This window comes from Petaurus breviceps, unplaced genomic scaffold, assembly GCF_028583685.1.
Source record: "Petaurus breviceps papuanus isolate PSGF00001 unplaced genomic scaffold, PetGlider_PUasm1.0 38, whole genome shotgun sequence".
In the NCBI taxonomy this organism is placed as follows: domain Eukaryota; kingdom Metazoa; phylum Chordata; class Mammalia; order Diprotodontia; family Petauridae; genus Petaurus; species Petaurus breviceps.
This window is the reverse complement of record NW_027186304.1, coordinates 38,866,696-38,885,098: the sequence shown is the minus strand read 5'-3', so window position 1 is coordinate 38,885,098 and position 18,403 is coordinate 38,866,696. Positions and strand designations below refer to the sequence as shown.

The 18,403-nt window shown below is 39.1% G+C and overlaps 1 protein-coding gene across 7 annotated transcripts in view; it reads left to right on the top strand.

Annotated features, from left to right (window-relative positions):
* Nucleotides 1-18,403, top strand: part of OSBPL1A (oxysterol binding protein like 1A) — a 359,956-nt gene that overhangs the window by 54,425 nt on the left and 287,128 nt on the right. Inside the window, exon 3 of one of the 7 annotated variants that reach the window (XM_069099807.1) lies at nucleotides 1,236-1,372. The exons of the other annotated variants lie outside the window; for them this stretch is intronic. The gene's annotated coding sequence lies outside the window, so the exon portion shown is untranslated. The remainder of the gene's footprint in view (nucleotides 1-1,235; nucleotides 1,373-18,403) is intronic. 7 annotated transcript variants of the gene reach the window in all.

The window sequence follows — 18,403 nt, the reverse complement described above, 5'->3', positions numbered from 1 at the left end:
TTGTTCAGCCATTTGACAATTGAGGAACATGTCAGTTTCCAATATTTTGCCACCATGTAAAAGAAATATTTTTGTACGTGTAGGTCCTTTTCCCTTTTTTATGATCTCTTTGGGATACAGACATTGCTGGATCAAAGGGCATGCACAGTTTGGTTGTCCTTTGGGCATAGCTCCAAATTACTCTCCAAAATTGATTGAATCAGTTCACAATTCCATCAACAGTTAATAATTGTCCCAATTTTCCCATCTCCTTTCCAGCATTTATAATTTTTCTTTTTTTGTCATATTAACAAATCTGATAGGTGGGAGGTAGTACCTCAGAAATTTTTTTTTATTGGCATTTCTTTAATCAAAAGTGATTTAGAGCACTTCTTCATATGCTTATGGATAGTTTTGTTTTCTTCATCTGAAAAATGCCTATTTATATCCTTTGACTATTTATCAATTGGGGAATGGCTTGTATTCTTATAAATTTGATTCAATTCTCTATATATTTGAGAAATGAAGCCTTTATCAGACACACTTGCTATAAAATTGTTTCCCATAAACTGCCAGATATTTTGGTAGGGAATAAATCAGTGAATGTGTGTGGTACATTAGGACCAAACCAGTTCCACACTCTTCCCCCCCCCCCCCCATTAGTTCTACTTTTGTGTCAAAATATTGCTTCTCTAAATATTGAGGATTTTCCTGTCTCCCACAGAGAAAGTCTTCTTGATTAAATGTATACCTAGCTATTTACATGTTGTTTTCTCCATCTGAATGTCAGCTTCTTGAGGGCAGACACTGTCTTTTGCCTTTGTTTGTATCCCCAGTGCTAAAGACAAAGCCTAGCACATAAGTAAGAGCTTAATAAATGCTTTTGACTGACAACTTTATGTCATTCAATAGACATACACAAAATTACTTGTTCATTATTCAAAGGACTCAGTGACTTTGTTGGTAATTCTTGACAATGTTATAGTAACATCATTAATTTAGCATAGGTGCCGAATGAGGTACTTCACATAAGTGAATTTTCCAAATAACTAAACCTTAAACTTTCATTAAATTAAAATTTTTGTGTTAATATTTTAGGAAAAATTTCCTAAATGAATTATACATTGCTGTCTTTTTTAAAAAAAAGAACATGCCAATCTTATTTCAATTTTTTTCTCCAAGTGTATTATTCATGAAAATCCAGAAAATATCTCCCTGCCTATCTATCTCCCTATCTCCTCTTATTTTCCACTTAGATTTCCTTATGTTTAGCTAAGGCAGTCATTCCCAAGCCTGGACTATATCACTCTCTGAGAATGTGATTGACTCCAAAGCCTGGAATCAAGAGATGTCACTGTGTGCCAAAGAGTAAATTTTCCAAGTGGAACCTCAGGTAAGAGTAGGTTATTTTTAAATGTATCATAAAGTAGAATCAATAAATACCTATACATTACAGGCATTAAAGATAAATCAAATGTAGAAATAATCAGTACATCATGTTCCATAAATAAGCCAGGGTCAGCTCTCCCAACAATGAACTTAGTGTCTATAGGAGCAAGTGGGCATAAATATGCACAATAATAGCTAATAGCTAGCATTTTTTTTTCTTTTTGGAGGGCAATTGGGATTAAGTGACTTGCCCAAAGTCACGAGGCTAGTAAGTGTTAAGTGGCTGGGGTCGGATTTGAACTCAGATCCTCCTGACTCCAGGGCCGGTGCTCTGTTCACTGTGCCATCTAGATGCCCCAATGGCTAGCATTTTTATAGCGCTTCTTCTGTGCCAGGCAATTTACTCCACACTTTACTAGAATTACCTCATTTGGTGCACACAGTAACCTTTGGAAATAGGTGCTATTATTATCCCCATTTTATAGTCAAGGGAACTGAGGCATACAGAGATTAAATGACTTGCTCAAGGTCACACAGCTATTTAGTGTCTGAAGACAAATTTGAATTCATCTTCAAGACTCTAGACTCAGTGCTATCTTCTGCACTCCCTCACTGCATATCTGACATAAACTTAAACCTGGCATGAAGAAACACTAATAAAGAACACCCATAGGTTGAGGGGTAACTCACAACTCTGGACTGTAGGCTTGGATGTCAGTATTTTAGGAACATCTGTATCACATGAAACTACTTATTTGCTAACTTGCTCCTTCTGATCTTCACCCGTCTCCAGCTGGGCAAATACTCTTCTCTTCTTTAGAACAAGTTCTTTCAACTTAGAGTCATTCTATAAAGAGCACTGAGAAAGTGTTAACACTCCTAGTCCCTAGCAGGCCTCTCGAAGACAGAACCATCAGGCTGGTCAGTCTGATTCTCTTGCCAATGCAGACAAGCTCACCCAGCTAGTCACTCACCATGAGGCTTGTAGCAAACACTTCACAGTGAACCAGTTGCAAAGCTTGTCTCACTCCTCTGCTTTTCCCACACCAGAGGAAGCTGCACATCCTTCTGCTTGACCTCTCTCCAACTGTAGGTAGTGCTTAAGGGAAATAACTTAGATCAAAGCTCTTGTCCATGAGCTCAGTCTTTTTTCAGGTAATCACTAATCTCTTAGCTGACCCCTGAAATAAATAGTATTTATATACTGGTTTAAGGTTTGCAGAGTGCTTAAAAAAAGATCTCATTTTATTCTCATGACAACTCAGGGAAAGAGGTGCTATTATTATCCTCATTTGCATACAGAGTAAGTGACTTGTCTTGGGTTACACAACTACTAAATATCTGGGGATAGATTTGAACTCAGTTCTTTTTAACTTTAAGCCCAGCATTCTACCATGTGTATTCGATTGACCCTTCTTTAAAAACCTCAAAGTTGGCCTTTTTACCCCCTGCTGTTTCTTTAGTCTTGACTTGACAGAATCTTCAGGTAAATTTTGGTAAATCTATATATATATTTGAGAAATGAGTCCTTTATCAGACACACTTGCTATAAAGATTGTTTCCCATAAACTGCCAGATATTTTGGTAGAGAATAAATCAGTGAATTTGTGTGGTACATTAGGACCAAACCAGGTCCACACTCTTTCCCCCCATTAGTTCTACTTTTGTTTCAAAATATTGCTTCTATAAATATTGAGGATTTTCCTGTCTCCCACAGAGAAAGTCTTCTTGATTAAATGTGTACCTAGTTATTTACATGTTGTTTATCATTCTCCATCTGAATGTCAGCTTCTTGAGGGCAGACACTGTCTTTTGCCTTTGTTTGTATCCCCAGTGCTAAAGTGCTAAAGACAAAGCCTAGCACTAAAACTCACCAAATCTGCATTTTGAAATCGAGTTTTTATTTAATTATCAATAGTCTCCAGACATTCATATGCTTTGCATTTCATATTTTACCATCTTAACCCTTAAAACAATTGCATACAAATGAACCAAGGGACCAGTGTCCTAGAGCTCCATCCATTCTGTAGTCTCAAAAGAAGCCTGCTTTCAGCAGTTTGTGTTACTGACAGCTGTGTTTCTTTATACTTACATAATAGAGGCCTTACCCATATCTTTTTACAAGATGTTTTAAACCATATTTCATTTTCTGTTGCTTTTGCAATCAAATAGCTTACCACTTACATGAAAGCTATTTCTTTAGCAGTTTTTATCAAACTAGAGTTATTTTCCTGCTCCTTTCAGGTACCAAACTGTTTGTCTATTGAAAAGGTAATCCCTTACATGCATAACCAGATAATTTAATTCTTTTTCTGTTTGTAGAAGTACTTTTTCTTCCCATTTCAGTACCAAACTCATTCATATGTAAGGGCAGCACCTTATGTCATGACTAACACAAGAGCAGTAATTATTGTAAATATTTTGTGGGATACGTGTTGTGTAGTAGAGATAGTATAGAGTCATGATCAGGAAGTAGTTGCTAATTGGCTGATGAAATTGGAAGCGATGCATTTTATTCATTTTGAGTACTATCTTTTTTGTTTATCTGAGATCTAATTTTTGTATATTATTGGATCTTGACATATCTGCAACACATAAAGGGTGATGGAATGAAAGAATCTGCATTAATGAATTTCCATTTTTGAAAGCTGAATATTAAAACGGCAAGCTTGATCTTTAGTTTTCTTATTTATTCATTGACATTTCACTGAGAAATTAGTAATATATGTTAGTGGCTGATTATAAAGGGCTCTGGAGAGTTGGACCAGGGACCTTTACATACTGAGAGGTTTTGTTTTGTAATACAAATTAGAGTGAATTTTTGTGTTAAAAAAAGAAACAACAGGATTCTAGGACTCTAGACTCAGAAGATAATCCCCTTTAGAGATCACTCCCCTTTTTGAATTTCGGACAGTCATTTTGCCTGTTTGAGCCTGTATTGTTATTTAGAAAATGAGGGTATTAGATTGGGTCCATGAATCTCAGTGTAAGAACTCCTATGTCAGATGATATTGAGGAACTTTTACGGTTCTAATTCTCTGATTCTAGTTGTTTATCACCTGTGGCCATCTCATATGCTAATCTTCACTTATTTCCTATCAGCATATTTTCTGCTGTCTGTAAATAGGCACATATTTAAAAAAATAACTTCTCTTGACCTTACTCTCTCCTCAATTTATTGTCCTATAATTCTTCCTTTCATAGAAAAAAAAATATCTTAACTCATCTACACTTTCCACCTGTTTACTCATTTATTAACGGATTACAACCTGACTCTGAAATTACTGTCCTTATTAAAGACCTTCTTCTTTACCTTTCGGCAGGATATGATGCTATTTACTCCCTTCTCTTCCTGTTTACTCTTTCATCCCCCTGGTTGTTCCATCTATCAGGCCACTCCTTATAAGTCTCCTTTGCTGAATCATTAACTGTGCCCTCCCACCATCAGTGGGTGTGGACCCTTTTTTCTCTCTTTACATCTTACTGGATTACTGTTATTCATGTATACAACTTTCCATCTCTCATCTGCATTCATAGAAGGCTCTAACTTCTCTCTATGATCTCACTAATTAACATAGGTATAGCTATTATTTCTATACATACAATTCCTACATCTATATATCCAACCTCAGTCTCTTTCTTCTGTGCTAGACCCTCATCTACAACTGCCTGCTTGCCATCTTTACCTGGATGTCTCATAGGAATCTCAAACTAAACATGTGAAATGGAACTCATTATCTTTTCCTTAAAACTTTACTGTCTTAAAAAACAAACAAACAAACCCCAAAACCAAAACTTTACTGTTTCAGTTGAGAACATTCCCATTCTTCCAGTCACCCAGGTTCATAACCTAGGAATGAACTCTTCCCTCTCCCAAAGCCCTTCATATCCAATCACTTGCTAAGTCTTTTTAATCCTGCCTCAGCAACATCTGTCCCCTTTTCTCCACAGCTACCCATCCTAGTTCAGACCCTTATTACTTCTTGCCTAGATTATGTTTAATATACATTAGCCTCCTAATAGATCTCCCTGTTTTGAGTCTCTCCCTTTTTTAATTCATCCTCTTCACGACTGCCAAAGTGATATTCTTAAAGCATAGGTCTGTCCATGTCACTTTAAACTCCAGTGACTCCATTCTGCATCTAGGATAAAACACTAATTTCCCATTTTGGCATATAAATGCCTTTTCAGTCTGGCTGCAGCTTACATGAATAGTCTTATTCATGTTATTTTCTTTCACGGATTTTAGGTTCCAGCCATACTGAATTATTGTTATTCATGTATACAACATTCCATGTATACAACTTTCCATCTCTCATCTACATTCATAGAAGGCTCTAACTTTTTTTTAGAATCCCTAGTTTCCTTCAAGGCTAAGCAAAAGTGCGATTTCATATATGAGGTTTTGTTTCCCCCAGTTGCTTGTGCCCTCCTTCCTGGAGGGCATTGACTAATTGTTTTTTTTTTCCAGTTTATTTATTTTAGTTTTCAACATTCACTTCCACAAGATTTTGAGTTCCAAATTTTCTCCCCATCTCTCCCCTCCTCCCACCCCATGATGTGTATTCTGATTACCCCTTTTCCCAATCTTCCCTCCCTTCTAACACTCACCCCTTTCTCTTAACCTATTCCCCTTTATTTTTCTATAGGGTAAGCTAGATTTCTGTATCCCATTGCCTGTGTATCTTATTTCCCAGTTGCATATAAAGACAATTTTTAACATTCGTTTTTTAAAACTTTTGAGTACCAAATTCTCTCCCTTCCTCCCTCCACCACTCATCCTCATTGAGAAGGCAAGCAATTCGATATAGGTTATACATGTGTAGTCATGCAAAACACTTCTATAATAGTCATATTGTGAAAGACTAACTGTATTTCCCTCCATCTTATCCCACCCTCTGTTTATTCTGTTCTCTCCTTTGACCCTGTCCCTCATCAAAAGTGTTTGCTTCTGATTACCCTCTCCCCCAATCTGCTCTCCCTTCTGTTACTTGCCCCTTCTCATCCCCTTCCCCCTTACTTTCCTGTAGGGTAAGATAGATTTTCATATCCAGTTGAGTGTGTTGTATTATTCCCTCCTTAAGCCAAATCCAATGAGAGTAAGGTTCATTCATTCCCTTTCACATCCCCACTCTTTCCCTTCCACTGTAAAAGCTTTTTCTTGTCTCTTTTATGTGAGATAATTTATCCCATTCTATCCCCTCCTTCTCCCAGTACATTCCTCTCACCACTTGTATCATTTCTTCATATTCAACCTACCCTGTGCCATATACATACATACATATATAGTATCTATCTTGTCTATCTCTATCTCTATATTCGCTCCACATACTCTAATACTGAGAAAGATCTCTTGAGTTACAAATATCAGCTTTCCATGTAGACATGTAAACAGTTAAGCGTTAATAAGCTCCTTATGATTTCCCTTTCCTGTTTACCTTTTCATGCTTCTATTGAGTCTTGTATTTGAAAGTCAGTTTTTCTCTTTAGCTTTCATTTTTTCTCAAGAATGCATTGAATTCTTCCACATCATTGAATGCCAGTTTTCCCTCTCATTGATTACATTCACTTTTGCTGGGTAGGTGATTCTTGGTTTTAATCCCAGCTCCTTTGACCTCCAGAATATCATATTCTAAGCCCTCAGATCTCTTAATGTAAAAGTGCTAAATCTGGTGTTATCCTGAATGTGTTTCCACAATACTTGAATTGTTTCTTTCTGACTGCTTGCAATATTCTCTCCTTGACCTGGCTATAATATTCCTGGGAGTTTTCCTTTTGGGATCTCTTTCAGGGTGATGAGTAGACTCTTTCAATTTCTATTTTCCCCTCTGGTTCTAGAATATCAAGGAAATTTTCCTTGAAAATTTCTTGAAAGATGATGTCTAGGCTCTTTTTTCATCATGGTTTTCAGGTAGTCCAGTAATTTTTAAACTATCTCTCCTGGATCTATTTTCCAGGTTAATTGTTTTTCCAGTGAGATAATTCACATTGTCTCCTATTTTTTCATTCTTTTGGTTCTGTTTTATAATTTCTTGATTTCTCATAGAGTCATTAGCTTCCATTTGCTCCATTCTAAGTTTTAAGGAATTATTTTCTTCAAGTGAGTTTTTGGACCTCCTTTTCTGTTTGGTCAGATTTGCTTTTTAAGGCATCCTTCTCCTCATTGGCTTTTTGGACCTCTTTTACCATTTGGGTTAGTCTATTTTAAGTTGTTATTTTCTTCAGTATTTTTTGGGTCTCCTTTAGCAAGCTGTGGACTAATTTTTCATGATTTTCTTTCATCATTCTCATTTCTCTTCCCAGTTTTTCCTCTACTTCTCTTAACTTGATTTTCAAAATCCTTTTTGAGCTCTTCTACGACCTGAGACCAATTCATATTATCCTTGGAGGCTCTGGATTTTGGAGCTTTGACTTTTTATTACCTTCTTCAGAGTGGGTGTGTTTTGAGACTCCTTGTCACCATAGTGACTTTCTGTGGTTAGAACTTTTTTCTGTTGTTTGCTCATTTTTCCAGTCTGTTTCTTCCCTTTTAACTCTTTGTTAAAGTGGGGCTCTGCTTCCAGGGTGGAGGATGCACTGTCCCAAGCTTTAGGGCTTCTTTGCAGCTGTTTTCAGAGATACTTCTAGGGACCTTTGGCTTTTATTTCTTGCATGTTGGTATGATCTAAGGAGAGGTGTGTTTGCCCCTCTCCTGGACTGTGACTGTCTGTGGCAGCCAAGTCTGCTGTGCTGCTTCTCCTCCCCCTGGGGCTGTGATGTGAGTAAGAGCAAAGTGACAGGGTCTTGTCACCATGCCGGCAGAGACCCCTGAAATATTCTTCTTATCAGTTCTTCACTCCTTGCTGTCTGTTGGCTAAGAGCTCTGGAAACAGGTACAGCTGCTGCTGATTCTGTGGCTCCCAAACTCTGTTGCTGGTTTGCTGGGGCCTGCGCTGTGCTGGTGGGGCCTGAATTGGATTGTGCTCCACTGTAACCTGGTACAACAGATCTTTCCTGCCAACCTTCTAAGTGGTCTTTGGCTGGAAAATTATTTCACACTGTCCTTTTGTGGGTTCTGCCACTGCAGGAATTGTTTTATGACATTACTTAAAAGTATTCAGAGGGGTTTTGGGGAAAGCTAAGGTGAGTTGCTGCCTTTTCTCTGCCATCTTGGCTGTGCCTCCCAATGGTATTTTCTCAGTCTTCATTTTCTAGATCTCTTTACAGCTTTTGATATGTTGATTACACTCTTTTCCTGATGATTTCTTTTCTTTAGGTGTTTAGGACATTACACTCTCTTGGTTCTCCTCCTACCCATCTGATTGCTCCTTCTCAGTCTTCTCTGCTGGATCCTCATCTAAATTATTCCCTCTAACCATAAATGTGTAAGATGGCTCTGTTCTGGGTCCTCATCTCCTCTCCCTCTATACTACTTCACTTGCTGATCTTCTCAACTCCCATGGATTTAATTACTACTTCTATGCTCATGGTTCTTAAGTCTGCCAGTCCAGTCCTAACCTTTCTGGTGACCTCCAGTCTTGGCATCTCCAACTACTTTTTAGATGTCTCAGACTGGATGCCACTAAACATCTTAAAATCAACACGACCAAAACTGAAGTAATTTTCTTTCTTCCTTAATCCTCTGTCCCTTTTAAGTTCCATGTTACTGTGGAGGATGATGCCATCCTTCCAGTCTCTTGAGCTCACATTCAACTCCTCACTAACTCTTAACACCCAACATCCAGTCTGTTGCCAAGGCCTGAAGATTTTTTTTCTTTTTAACATGTCTTGAATAAGCCCCCTTCTCTCCTTTGACACTGCTGTTACTATGGTGCAGGCCCTCCTTACCTTACCTCCTTACCTCACACCTGTAATACTGCAATAACCTATTGATGGGTACCTGCTTCAAGGCTCTCCATACTCCAAACCATCCTTCATTCATCTACCAAAGTAATTTTCCTGAAGCATCAGTCCATTATCACCCATTCTACTCAATAAATTGTAGTGACTCCCTATTGTCTCCAGATTCAAATAGAAAATCCTTTGCATTTCTTTCAAGACGCTTCATAACCTAGATCCTTTTTACCTTTCCAGTCTTCTTATACCTTACTCCCACCACATCTTTTGTGATCCTGTGACACTGACCTCCTGGCTGTTCCATAAACAAGGCACTCCATCTCTTGGCATTTTCTCTGTCTGACCTTCTATAATGTTCTCCCTCCTTTTCTCTTTCTTTGGTTTCTTTGGCTTCCTTTGAATCCCAGCTAAAATCCCATCTTCTATAGGAATCCTTTCCCAGCACCTCTTAATTCTAGTGTCTTCCCTCTGTCACTGCCCATTTATTTTGTATATAGCTCACTTGTACATATTTGCTTGTTTGTAGTTTCCCCCATAATTACAAACTCCTTAAGTGAAAGGATTGTCTTTTTTGCTTCTGTTTTTTTTTTTAATTTATTAATTTGTTTGTTTCCTTTTAGTTTAAGGATTCAATTCCACAATTCCTTGAATTTCACATTTTGTCCCCCTCCCCCCCATGGCAGCTTATAGTCAAGTATAGGATCTGTAAATACTTTCACATTATATATTGGTCAGGTTATAAGGACAGATTGTACCAGCTGGAATGAAAAATGGTAAAGAGGACATAAAACCCAATAAGAGAACGAAAAAGATCAGGTATTTTGCTTCCACCTGGATATAAACTTAGTTCTTTCTAGTTCTTTCTCTGGATGCACATTTTTCTCTCCATCATGCGTCTTTTGGGATTTACTTATATCCCTGCATTGCCGAGAAGAGTCCAGTCTATCAAAGTTGGTCATCACACATACGTTGTGTCTGTAATTGTGTACAAATTTCTCCTGGTTCTACTCTTCTCACTCAGCATCAGTTCTTTTAAGCCTCTCCAGGTAAATATGAAGACAGCCTGCTCCTCGTTTCTTATAGCACAATAGTATGTCTTTTTTTGCTTCTTTTTGTATACCTTGTGTTTGGCACAGTGCCTGGCATTTAGACCACACTTAATACATGTTTATCATCTTTTTACAGCTTTGTGCAGTGGCATGTGAGAAGGCAGATGATGGAAGCAATCTAAGGCTGAGCTTTTGAAAGGAAATGAGTGGCAAAAGGACAAGGTTTTTGATAGCATAGAACAGTGTAGGGTTAGTAAAGTTGAAATGGTTAAATAACATGATGAAACCAATTTTACCAATTTATTTACCTCTCCAAGGAGAAAACTATGAGCTATTTTTCCATTTAACTACAACTATTTGTCTTCTAATTTCATTTGTCATGAAAATATCAACATGGACATAGTTCAGTTCCCCCAGTGTTATTTCAGATCCATTGGTTATTCAAATGCTTTATTAACTTCTGATTTATATCATTCATTTCTGCCAGATTTTGAGTTACAAATTTTCTCCCCGTTTTTCCCCTGCGCACCACCCCAAAATAACAGTCCCACAGGATATTCCCTCCTCCAATCTGCTCTCTCCCATATTTTCTCCCATACCCCTTTTGACTTTTCCAGTGGATCTCTATGCCCCAGTGCCTGTATATCTTATTTCCCAATTACATGTAAAGTAGTATTAATAATAGTGTATATATATATAGTATATATAGTGCATATATATATATATTTTTTGAATATTTGATTTTAAAACTTTGAATTCCAGATTCATTCCCTTCCTCCCTTGATGCCCACCCTTACTTGGAAGATAAGCAGTTCAGTATAGATTGCACATATGTGTCTAATGCAAAACAATAACATAGTAGATACATTGTAAAAGACTGACTATATTTCCCTCCCTCCTATCCTACCTCCCACTTGTTCTATTCTCTACTTTAATCTTGTCCCTTTTCAGAAGTGGGTGCTTCCAACTTCCCTCCCCCCCAGCCTGCCCTCCATCCTTTGAAGCTTTTGGTGCAGGAGTTCTGACTTCACTGTCTTCCTCCTGTTCCATGCTTTGCTCCTTTTGTCCCCCAAAGAGTAGTGTAATGTTGGAATCTTCTGTCTGCTTTGTTTCCTTTGCCTGGTCATGTCACCCCTCAGTCACTTGACCCCTGGGCTTTTTGCCACAGTAGGACTCTGCCACCAGACAGGGGAGCTTTCGTCCCAAACGCTGGGGTTTTCTCAGCTTCCGGAGGTATTAGATGGGTGCCCTCTCTGAGGTCTCCACATTCTCTGGCAAGCTGGACACACACTCCAGGACCTCCACCCTAGACTGCAATCCAGATCCAAGCAGGTTAAAGCAAGAGAGATTACCCTTCAGACTGGTGCTTGGTCTTCCTACACTCTGCAGGCCAGGAGCTGAAGCTGCCATGTAGTGGTCAGCGTCTCAGTGGCTTCTCGCCCCTAGGGGCAAAAGCCACGCACTCCCACTTACTGGGTCCCAAAGTCCAGACTGCACTGACCTCTCACTTTGTCCTTTGCATCTATGTGTTGATAAATCTGGAAACGGCCACAGCTGCTGCTGATCTGGAGTCCCTCTGTCCGGTGGCTGGTCAGGCCCGCCCTGGGGCTAAAGCCTCAGCATGGGGCTGGGCTTGGCTCCCAGAGCGCTGTGCTGGATTCCTGCTGGCCTGCCAGGCTGTCCTCAGCAGGAGGTTAGCCTCTCTGTGTCATTTTGTGGGTTCTGCAGCTCCAAAGTTTCTTTAGAGTCCCCTTTTACATGGATTGGGGAGGGTGGAAGCCGGAGCCACAGGGAGGTTGTGATTCCACTCTGCCATCTTGACTCTGCCTCAGATCCATTGGTTATTAAACAAAGATCAGTCAGGACACAATAAGAATGCCAGCAGTTAACCTAAAGATTGCAAAATAATCTAAGGTCCATAGGATTCTTAGCATTCTCCTGTTTCAATATCACCATTGTAGAAGCGGAAAGAGGTCACAGAGGACTAAGGGTCAGTCATCTAGTCATGATTATCCTTTCATCAAGCTGAAATCTACTCTGTTGCAGCTTCCATCTGCTTTTTGTAATTCTGCTTTCTGGGTCTAAGCAGGCCAAGTCTAATCCTTCTTCCACATGACAGACCTTCATTAGGGGAGCACAGTTAGCACATTCCCCACTAAAATCTTCTGCTCTCCAGGTTATTCTTTCCTAGTTCCTTCACCAGATGCTCATTTGCCATAATGTAGAGGCCCTTCTTCATTTTGGTCACCCATTGAGGATGCCCTCCATTTTATCAGTGTCCTTCATGAAATGTGGTTCTCAGAACTGTACACAATATCTAAGTGGGGCCCAGTACAGTGGGACTATTAACTGTCTGATCCTGAATATCGTGCTCCCAGTCGAATTGAATGTAATTACATTCAAAGACAGATAACACTTTAGCCAGCAAAAGTGCCCAGGGCTTACAGACAGTTGCATTGACATCAGTCAGTAAGAATTTATTAATCATTGTGTGCCAGGTACTTTGCTAAGCTCTGGAGCAAACATGAAACAAATAAAAAATTTAAATGAAATGTTTCAGTTCTATACTTGAGTAGGCTACATCATATAACTAATGAGGAATTTCAAAGATGTCATAAAGGATGTCATCAGGGAAATGTATGATAGAAGAGAAGATGGGTTGATCATGTGGTGAGAGTGGAAGATGACAGCTAGGTAGCCAGTTGTACCACCGGTATCCTAACAGTGTCAGGAGAAAGCAAGGAAGACCTTACCGAGTAGGCCATCTGGGTTGGACTGAATATTGTGCTTCTAATGCTGCTTAACATTCCAGTAATCTTCTCAACCTCCAGATCATACTGTTCATTCATACGAGCTTACAATCTCCTTAAAACTCCAGGTATTTTCTATCTATGCCTTTCCATCTTGTACTTAGGAAGTTGATCTTTTGAACCCAAGAGTAAGACTTTACACTTACCTCTGTTAAGTTTCATCTTATTAGATTCAGCCTTACCATCTAGCTTCCAGATTTTTTTCTGTCTTGATTCTTGATTAAAACCCAGAGCCTCTGACTCCAGAGCCAGTGCTCTTCTTTCCTTTGTACAACATGGTTAGTTTTATTCTGCTGTACTAATACAGGTTCATCTCTAGATCAACACATATTTACAAAAGCCAGATAAAGCATATCACAATTGGACTTTTGTTGTGGATGTTGTCCTCATCTAAAGAAAATATTTCTTGTCACCTGAAGCTCATTTTCTATCATTTAACCTTATTAAAGAACATAGTAGATCACTCATTTTACAGATACGGAAACTAAGGTCCAGTAAGATTACAAGACTTGTCTGACATGACACAGATGGTGTCACAGGAAGATTTGGAGAACTCTCTTACATGTAACAATACTTATATAATTGCATAGTTTTAAGTGACCTTGTCTTTTGTTTGCTCTTTTCTCTAAAGTTCCTCCCTTTGTTAGTACTCTGAACCATTTTCATTTTATATATAGCTGAAGTGATAGAGTGTTCAGAATATGAATTATGATTTTGAGCTCAAGTCTTTGTTAACTTGGGAAAGTGCTATAGTGTTAAAGGCAGGCTTTGAGTTCCCTCTTTCAGCCCCTATTCTCATAGGCAGGTTGGGTTTCCAGAGAGCAGCTAGCTACTTGTCCCCTTAGGCAGGGTCGTAGAGGTAATCTGAAGGTTGAGACTGGTTTCTCATAATCATTTATGAACCACTACCACTGTGATTTCTGTTTATTATTGGTTGATATCATTTAGCCATCAAAACTTAGTTAGCTTATAGAAATGGGTATTTATTGAGCTAGAACTGTAAGACAGTTGGTACCAAAGATGTGCTTATTAGCACATGTGACACAGGGTAAATCACAGCTCCTCCTTGCTGAAAGTCCTTTATTCCTCTTTGTGGGATCCTCATGAAGTTCTCCTGAGGTATGTTGTAACTTTCTTTCAGGGTCTTTGTAGAGATTTAAAGCTGCCTTTTTTCAGGTCATCTTAGCTTTTAATGCAGACACTGCCTTCAGCCAATGCTATCTGGGGATACTTTTACTGTCACAAATGGAAGTCTCAAATTTTCCAAACTTTTGAAGTTCACAATGTTGTCTTCCTCTGGTTAGTAGAGTGGGGAAGAATGAGTGGTATGGATAAGGGTGAGACTAAGGCTTATCTTACCCTAATAATTTCATATGAGGGTCTTGACTAAATCTCCTCACTGCCACTGGATTGGCCTATGACTCTAACTTTTTGTTCAGTTGTTTTTCAGTCATGTCTGATTCCTTGTGACCCTCCCAGGGGCTTCTTGGCCAGGGAATTGAAGTGGTTTTCCGTTTCCTTCTCCATTTTATTTTACAGACGAGGAAACTAAGACACGTAGGGTTTACATGGCTTGCCCAGGTCACTCATCTAGAACTCAGAAAGATGGGTCTTCTTGACCCCAAGCCTGGCACCCCCTCCAGGGCAAGACATAGCTGCACTTAAATTAATTGCATTAGCTTGCATAGCAGCTAACCCCGGACCTCTGGTTCCAAATCCAACACTTTTCATTGCCTGATTCTAAACTGGCTTGTTTTTTATCTAAACCCCGTAGGATATGACAATTAGTTAACTAGTCCCAATATAATTCCTGTGTTTGCTCTTAGCTTAAATCTTTGACTGACAGATTGATTCAGGAAAGGTATGGGCCTTATTTACACCTGTTAGTCTGATTAACTGATTTAATCAGGAAAGTCCCCACCTGCTGTTTTTAATGGACACCCTCCCCCCAATCTTTTGGTAGAATGCTAGGAGTTGTCAGTTAGATTGATTAGTTCTTTCCCCTTTAGATAAGCTAAAATAGTGCTAACACTGTGACAGTATTCATTTCTGAGTCTTAAAAGCAGATCCATGCCAAAATTTCAGCAATTTCTCATCTCTGAATGTACTTATAGAACTGTGAACATGTTGCAGGAAATGGGAATAAATGAAAAGCTTCCAGGATTCTGTTTGATTTAGACTTTCTAAGATATGAAGCTTTATATGTATTATGTCTTTTTTTTTTTTAAAAGCTTATAGATATTGTTTGAAATACTGAATGGGGGGGTATATTAAGAAGCATTTTAAATACTTGCCTTGAGCAAGCAAGGTGATATAACTATATGTTAAGTTGAGAACAGACAGCGCTGACTTTATTCATTTTACTTCAGGTGCTGCCTATATTTTTCAGTGTTCTGGGCTAGCAAAGCATTGACTTATTTATAAAGTTGGCATTAAGAATTTTTTTTTATTTTGCCTTTTGGAGGGCAGTTAGGGTTAAGTAACTTGCCCAAGGTTACACAGCTAGTTGTTTTTGTGTGTGTGTGTTAAGTGTCTGAGGCTGAAACTGAACTCAGGTCCTCCTGACTCCGGGGCTAGCGCTTTACTCACTATGCCACCTAGCTGCCCCATGAATTTTTTGATGAGAATATTCTACCCTCTTTAGAGGCCTTATGACAGTAATCAGGGATGCTTTGAGGCCTAGTGTAATCTCTAGATAATTTATATGGATTGTTCTTCTGTAGTTGACTGGTGGGTGTAAAATACATGAATGTTTTATGATACAGATCATTCTTTAAATTCCAAGTTCAGTTTAATTCAGCAAGCATGAAATATATAATAGAAATACAAAGTGATTTTGAAGTGATGAAAACCTCAGGAAAGGTTTATTGTAGTATGTGACAATGGAGCTGGACGTTGAAGGGAGCCCAGGATTCTAAGAGTCTTAGGGAAGGAAGGGAGAGCATTTCAGGCTTGGGTACCAGCCTGTGCAGAGGTGGAGAAGCTAGAGATGAAATGTTGTACTTGGGGAATAATAGGGAGGCTCATTTGATAACAATGTAGAGTAGGATGTATAAGGGAAAGAAAAAGGAAATCTTCCTGGCACCATGGCTTAGAGAGAAAGACTGAAGGTATTTATGTGTCCAATGGAGAAGTTTATATTTTATCTTAAAGGCAATAGTGAGGCACGGAGGCTTTTTAAGAAACTAATTTTTTTTTAAAGCAATCGGGGTTAAGTAACTTGCTCAAGGTTACAAGGCCAGTTATTTCTGGGTGTGGTGCTGAGTATCTGAGCCCGGATTCGATCCAGATCATCCCGACACTGGAGCCGGTGCTCTTACTCGCTGAGCCACCTGGCCGCCCCTAAGCAATTGGGGTTAAGTAACTTGCTCAAGGTTACACGGCCAGGTGTTTCTGGGTGGGTGCTAAGTGTCTGATCCCGGATTCGATCCCAGATCATCCCGGGCCGGTGCTCTTAACTCACTGTGCTACCTGGCCGCCCCTAAGAAACTTCATAAGGAGCAGAGTGACGTGATCTGATTTGTGCTTCAGGGATATCAGTTTGTTTGCACTGTGGAGGCAGAGTCAGGAAGACCTGAGTGGTTGTTGTGAGTAAAGACAAGGTCATAAATTTGAATTGTGTTATGGACAAGGCATGGAAATAGATTTTACACAGGGAGAATGAAAAAGTAAGGATGACTCCAGGATTGTGAACCTGAGATACTGGATGAATAGTGATGTTCTCTATCGAAATGGGAAGTTAGGAGAGGCAGGTCAAGGGAAAATGAGTTACATTTCATGCATGTTGCATTTGAGATGCTTATGGAACATCGAGGTGGACCTGAGCTCAGGTGATTCAGGATGAATGCAAGAAAGAAAGGATGGTTGGATATGTAGATTTGAGAATTGTTTACATAGTTTGCTAGCTGTGGCTACCTTTCCTATTCTTTACTTTTCTTCCCTGGAGGACTCTTCATATCACTAGGCAGTGTGTTTCAGTTCCTCCTCTGCAGTCATGGTTGATAATTACATCATCAATTGAAGTTCATCCTCTGGAGTTATGGTTAATAATTGATCATTGATAAATTACAATGACCAAAGTCCCTGATTCTTTCAAAGTTGTTTGTGTTTACTATACTATTGTCCTGTAAAAATTGTTTCCCTGTTTCTGTTCACTTTATATTTGTTCATAATAAACCTCCCCAGGTATCTCTAACAACATCCCATTATTGCTTCTTACAACACAACAGTATTCTATCATATTGATATGTCATAACTTGTTTGACCTTTCCTCACTTGGTGGGTACCCCTTCAGATTTCCATTCTTTGTCACCTCAAAAAGAGCTACAAATATTTTTTGTACATCCTTAGAGTTAGTTTTGCTTAGGACTAATCTTTCCCTCCGTCTACCCTCTTTTTAGTTTCCTCTCCCTTTTTATTGAGTGAAATAATTTCTGTATGCAACTGTGCATGTATGTGTGTTCTCTACTTTGACCAGTTCAGATGAGAGGGAGGCTCAAGTGTCAGCTGTTCACTGTCATCTCCTCCATCGTGTTTTTATAGATGCCTACTTGTATTCCCTCTTAGAAATAATTTTCTATGACTTTCCTTTCCTTTTGTTCCCCCAGCCCATGTATTTCTCTTCCTCTCTTTTTCCATTCTTCTCTTTTTATTTCCAAATGCTTTATTAACTTCTGATTTACATCATTCATTGCTGCCAGATTTTGAGTTACAAATTTTCTCCCCGTTTTTCCCCTAGTCACCACCCCAAAATAGTCCCACAGGATATCCCCTTCTCCAATCTGCTCTCTCCCATATTTTCTCCCATACCCCTTTTCCAATGGATCTCTATGCCTCAGTGCCTGTATATCTTATTTCCCAAATTACATGTAAGATGGTATTAATAATAGTGTATATATGTATATATATATATACACACACACACACACACACACACATATATATATATTCAAATATTTGATTTTAAACCTTTCAATTCCAGATTCATTCCCTTCCTTCCTTGTCACCCACCCTTACTGGGAAGATAAGCAGTTCAGTATAGGTTGTACATGTGTGGCTAATGCAAAACAATAACATAGTAGATATATTGTAAAAGACTGACTATATTTCCCTCCCTCCTATCCCACCTCCCACTTGTTCTATTCTCTACTTTGATCCTGTCCCTTTTCAAAAGTGGGGTGCTTTCAACTTCCCTCCCTCCCAGCCTGCCTCCTTTTCATCATCCCCCCTCTCATCCCCTTCCCTCCCTACTCTTCTGGAGGGTGAGATACCCTATTTAGTGTGTATTTCATTCCCTCCTCAAGCCAAATTCAATGGGAATAAGGTTGACCCATTCCCTTT